The sequence below is a fragment of the Onychomys torridus genome, unplaced genomic scaffold (assembly GCF_903995425.1).
Source record: "Onychomys torridus unplaced genomic scaffold, mOncTor1.1, whole genome shotgun sequence".
Taxonomy (NCBI): domain Eukaryota; kingdom Metazoa; phylum Chordata; class Mammalia; order Rodentia; family Cricetidae; genus Onychomys; species Onychomys torridus.
The window spans coordinates 1-6,058 of record NW_023412451.1 but is presented as its reverse complement, the minus strand read 5'-3'; the positions used below and the strand labels follow the sequence as shown (position 1 = coordinate 6,058).

The 6,058-nt window shown below is 42.8% G+C and overlaps 1 pseudogene; it reads right to left on the bottom strand.

Annotated features, from left to right (window-relative positions):
• Positions 1-3: 3 nt before the first annotated feature.
• On the bottom strand, positions 4-2,202 carry LOC118575664 (annotated as a pseudogene).
• Positions 2,203-6,058: the final 3,856 nt, after the last annotated feature.

Genomic DNA, 6,058 nt, shown 5'->3' with positions numbered 1-6,058 from the left:
CATCTTGATGCCATCATTTGACTGGACCACATTCCACATCTTAGTCAGGGTATACTCAATGCACTTGGGGGTCTGATACAGCTTTCTCTGAGGAGTTCCAGAAGTAAATTTACCAATACTGAATATTTGGTTATCTGGGCCACATTCACAATTGATGATAACTTGAAGGGCTGACTTCTGAATTTCAGCATCATGGAGAAATTACTCACATTCAGCCACTCCCAAAATGATTCTGAAACCTACAGTGGATACAATAGAGCTATACTCATCCAAGACCTTCACCAACTCTGCCAATTGGAGCTGGATTTTTGGCACCACAGTGAGGATGGCCATGACATCCAAAGCAGAGCACACAATGTCATTCCTTGCATAATAGGTCTTCCACTTGCAGGCGATGGAAATAATCTGCAACAAGAGCTGCACCCAGGAAAGCTTGAGGAAGACTTCATCAGGTTCCCAATACAGCTGAGCAGGGCCATATTCTATCACAACACAATCATTTCCACAATCTGCTCACAAGTGTTTGTGCATGCTTTGTATGGTCGTTGAGGATGCACAATAATACCTCCCTCAGTTCTCTGAAGCCACTGCTTGACTTGTTCCAAATTAATGGTCAATTGAGCCTCAAAATACTTTCACAGAACCGTTAAGGTATGTTTGCCTCTTTGGCAGGTAGCAAGAATTTTATCATCAGTCACATGTGCACCCTGGTCATCCAAATTAAAATCTCCAAATTACTCATCAAATTCACTAGGTTCTGAAGACCATCATAATAGCCAAAGAGCTCCAAGACAGGCTGGAATGAGAAGCAAACTGAGATGAACATTGTAGCATGGCACCATCCTGCAGCATGAGAACATTTCATTAACCACAATGTATCATTAACCACATCAGAGAGAACATTGTGGGGATGCATGCAAACCCTTTCCCTAGCATTCTGGTTGTAGGGAGGTAACTCAAGCACGTAGATACACCAGCTGCAGCCATAGAAGGATGAGGAATTGCCAGTAATTTCTGTACTCCGTCATTAGCAACAAGTCTGTGGCAAATTGTTATGGAGCAGGAAGATGTTAGGTGCTTGAGTGCCTCAAAAGAAAGCAGGACATCATTAGTCTGTTTCAGACCAATATAAAACATCATCAATTCTTATGATTCAAGTTACATGAATATGGGAAGTAACTCCTAATACACTTCTACAGGGATCAGGTACTAGAGAAGAAGTCTCTGCTCAAAAGCAGGAGTCATTAGATAGAGGGATAAATGGTGCCATTCACCCAGGGGGACATTTCTGACCAGCTGGTATTAGACAGAGCAGCAAACACATGATCTGGGTCAGAAGATGAGAAACCCAAACCTTCTGCTGGGCCCTTCCTCACCTTCTCTCTGTCACCATGCTTTTGTAGACTTGTTCTTGAATCCTGAGTCATCCTCAGGCTTAGATGCTGAGTTCACTCTATGGTCTTATGACTTGAGTCCAGATGAAAGGAGATGTCCATATCTCTAAAAGTTTCTTGCTCTCTATCCATAACATCTACTGCCATGTCACCATAGTCCATGTCCACAGCTTCCTCATCAAGAGGCGAAAGAGGCTCCCACAAAGGCTTCCCTGGACTAGGACACTTACTTTCCTGATGCAAAGCCATTTCCTGAAGTTGTAGATCTCTCTGGCTACAAAGCACTACTGCCACCAGCTGTGAATTATTTTCTCTGTAGCTTGCAGCAATCTCTTGATTTTCCATAGCACCTCCTAACAGTGTTGTAGAATATGTCCTCAGTGGCTGATCAGCCTCTTAGGCCAATTTTAAAGAGTTTTCAACAATCCCTTCTTTGTCTTGAAAGACAACTGCAACTTCTAGACATAGCTTGGATGTCCAGTAGCAGGTCTGCAGCCTGCAGTATTTAAAGGAGGCTCTCTCCTTGTCATCACATACCCATTCATCAGTGCATTCATGAAATCATCATTCTTGGATGGTAGTCTCAGCAAGTGGCCCAGAATACACTCTGGATCTGCTCAACCAGGATGTAGATCATCAATGGGTCTGGATCTCCTTTAAGTTATTCTTCAGTTTCTTTTTCAATTAATTCTGACATCCTGGTAAGGATAGGTACCATATCCTGTCCACTGCCATGGTCCTCTTCCCACTGCTCCAGCAGAGCAGTGAGCTCAGCTTTGGAGTCCACATGTACCACTACTGTAGTCATGGCTTGTCCCAGCTTAAGAGCCAAGGAACATTCACAATGACTAGACTGGTTCACATCAGCTCTAAGCAAGTCCAGGGATCATAGTTGTTTGGAGCAGGTTGTAGTCAGCAGCTGATACTTAGATAAGTCTTTCAGCCAACAAGAAATCTGCTGAGAGAAATAGAGACTTTATTGTAGATGAATTTCTAAACAGTCTTATTAAAGAGGAAACACTGAGCCAAATACAGAGGTGAAAGCAGAGAGATCAGAACAATAGCCGCCAACTAAACTTAGCTCATCATGTCAATGTAGCTTTCCAAGTGAGTCTCATCCTGTCTAACTTGCACCTTAGTTGCCTTCATGTTCTGCTTCTCATTGGCTCCAAGGCCAGCCACTTCACTTTTCTGGGTCACTGCCTTTCTAGACAGACCTCCAGGTCTCTATAGTTGGTACTGGGATTGAACACACAGGGACTTTGCCTGCCATGTGATCATTATTAAGTGTGTATGCCACCACCACCTGACTTGTGTTTATGGCTGGCCAGGGGAACAAACTCTATTTATTAACATATACATAAAATATTACGTTTCAGCATAAATAAAATAATCACCACACTTAACAACTTGCATTTACATCCTAATCATTTTCTGAGCCTCCATGATATTGGGGCATTGGAAAGCTGTTAGGTCCACAAGTTCAGAGTCTTTTCTAGGAGAACCCTGTAGTGGCTAGCCTAAATTTCTTCAGCTTGGAAGATCAACTCAATAGTCTGAGAACTGAAGACAGCCTCAGAGGCATGTGCAATATCTCAAGGTATTGCCTCCTCATGTGGCCCTCAGGCCAGGAGTTCCTGAGCTACAGGTCCAGCTTTTAGAATTAGGGTGTAGTGTTTCTAAATATTTGATGGGCTGTCCAGAAAATGGTAATCCCATCCAATCCAAGCATGAAGACCACTACCACAGTTTCAAGCTATATTGCAAGCAGCTTTAATTAAATACTGGTCAGGTGGATGGCCTCTGCTCAGGTCCATACCCAGGTTCCAGGAAATGGCCTGGAATATTTTCTTATCCTTTAGAATCAGAGCTATAGGTATAGAAGAATATGGCTCCAATTTGCCACCCCTTTAAACAGTAAGTTTGATCACAAATGTGTATGTGGGCACAATGTTCATGATTACAAGGCTTTGTAAGTGCTGAACTTGCAAGATGGGTCCTTGAGAGCCACCATTCTGCACTCTGCTACGGAGTGGTCATCTGACACTTATTAGAGGCCAAAAACAATTAGAAACAGAAGGGCACATCTTGCCTTTTCTCAAAACAGTTTGAGTGGATAATAACCTTAGAGGTAATTAAGAGGTTAAATACATTTCAAAAAGCTTTAGTCTACAGTGATTGGCTCTAAAATCCTCAGATTTAAGTTTTGAGGACAAATGTTTAGCCATTGTGAAATGTTGCACTATAGCTAATGAAAGCACGTGGAGCTTTGTTGTATGTTCAGATCCTTTTTTCTTCTATTTAACATTCCCCCATACTTTTATTTTTTGAGACAGGGTTTCTCTTTGTGTAGTTTTGTGCCTGTCCTAGATCTTGCCTCTCTAGACCAGAGCTAGCCTTGAAACTCAGTGAGAGTCTGCCTGGCTTCTGCCTTCCAAGTGCTGGGATTATAGGTTTTGGTGCCAGCCCTCGCCACGCGTTTCTCCCTTTATTTTATATACAGCACCCAGTTTCCAACCCTTCCTCCCTGCCACTTCCCATTTATCCCCCATCCCTTCTACCAGGCCTCCCCTGATCCATTTCACTCCTCCTGTCCTCTCTTCATGAAGAGCAGTCCTCCCAAGGGCTTCATCATTTCATGGCACCATCAAGTTGAGGTCAATGTAAATGAATCTTAAATGTTCTTATTAAATAAAAAACTTGGATCCTGATATTGCGAAGGATTCTGAAAGGTTAGAGGATCAGAACAAGCCATAGCTAAAAACAAAACAAAACTAAATAAAAACAAAAACAAACAAACAAAAAAACTACACAGAGACACCCTGTCTCGGAAAAACAAACAAAATAACAAACAAAAACAACAAATAATAAATAAATAAAAACCCAAGAAACCATGTATAGGAATTAATAAACAGTCTAAAAACAAAACAAATCAAAACAAAAAACAGAGCCAAATACAGAGGTGTAAGCATAGGGATCTGAACAATAGCTGCCAACTAACCTTAGCTCACCAAGTCATTGAAGCTTCTCAAGTGTGCCTCTTCTTGTCTAACTTTGTGCCTTTATTGCCTTCCTGTTCTGCCTTCTCATTGTCTCTCGACCAGCCACATCACTGCCAGTCACTGCCTGTCTAGACAGAACTCCCGGTCTGTATATTTGGTACTGGGATTAAAGGCCTATGTCCTTGAACACACAGTGACTGCCTGACATGTGATCAAGATGAAAGGGGATGTGATACCACTGCCATCTGTTTATGGCTGGCTATGACCTCTGATCTCCAGGTAAACATTGTTGATTAACATACAATAAAATATCACAGAACCAGATATTGGGTGAACAACTGAGAGATTGGAGGAATAGCACAAGCTGCAGATAACCTCGCCTGGACAATGCCTCATTGGATCCTGTTTTCAAGAATCTTCATACTCTAAAAGCTTCTGAGTCCTCACCCGAATGGATCTGAGCTGAACTGCTGCTAAAAAGTCTAAAAGCTTAATAGCCCCTAGTTCCTGGTCCTAATCCTTTTATATACCGTTCTGCTTCCTGACATCACTCCCTGGGATTAAAGGTATGTGTCTGGCTGTTCCCAGTGTGGCCTTAGATTCTGCCTCCAAAATGATAGGATTAGATGTGTGTGTCACCATTTTCTGACCTCTGTCTAATCTAGTGGGTTTTCTGTTCTCTGATCCCCAGATGAGTTTTATTAGGATCCACAATTTATTGGGGATGTGAAGGCAATACAGACTCCAACTTAGGGTAGGACCACCTGCTGCCTCAGTTCCAGAAAGGACTTCAGGAATGTGCCATGATAGCTCAGAACATATACACAACAGTATATTCTACAGACATTCTGTCTGGGGTTTATGGCCCTTGAAGGTATCTAGATAATCCTGATGAGCAGTCCAGATAATCCTGTTCAGCAAGTTGTGGTTCCCTACCAAAAAGTCTAATCTAATGGTTTCAAATGTGGCTTCTTGCTGAAAGTCTAGGTCAACAGTTTCCAAAAACACCTTTCCTCATCCCCTTTCTACGCAATCCCAAATTGCCAATTCCCAGCTTGAGGTTTTTCCCTATAAAAATGCTCTGCATCAGGGCTTGTGGCCACCTCCACATTTCCCTCCATCTTCCTTGCATTGGCCCGGGTGAACCTGACAATAAAAGGGACCTTATATGCTTGCATGGGAAACCAGCTCCTTGGTGGTCTCTGGGAGTGTCAGAAAACAGGTACAACAGGGACACAATATATAACCACAACTCCCAGAGAGGAATTCCCTTGGCCTCTGCTAGGAAGCCTTCTCATCTAGCATTTTTGTTCCACCTAAGCTCTAATCAGACTGCCTTTCAGCCATTTGAAGATGACCTAGAGGCACCCTCTTCAGACACATGGTTGACATTTTCTTGGCTATTGATGGAGCTGAGCATGGGACGTGTTTTTATCTGCCTTCCCATGATCCTTCACAATCTATCAGTGTGATCAGTGACAGTTGATGGAAGGACTCCTGATGAGTCTGTCCCCTGCATCTCTCCAATCCCTTGTGTCCCCTTGTCTCTGAAGACAGCTGACATTTTCGTCAGGCTCTGGTTTTCTATCTCTATCATGGCTGCATTTTCAAGTTAAACTAGGTGGTATCTGCATCATGTGTGAAGTTCTGGGTCACCTCATT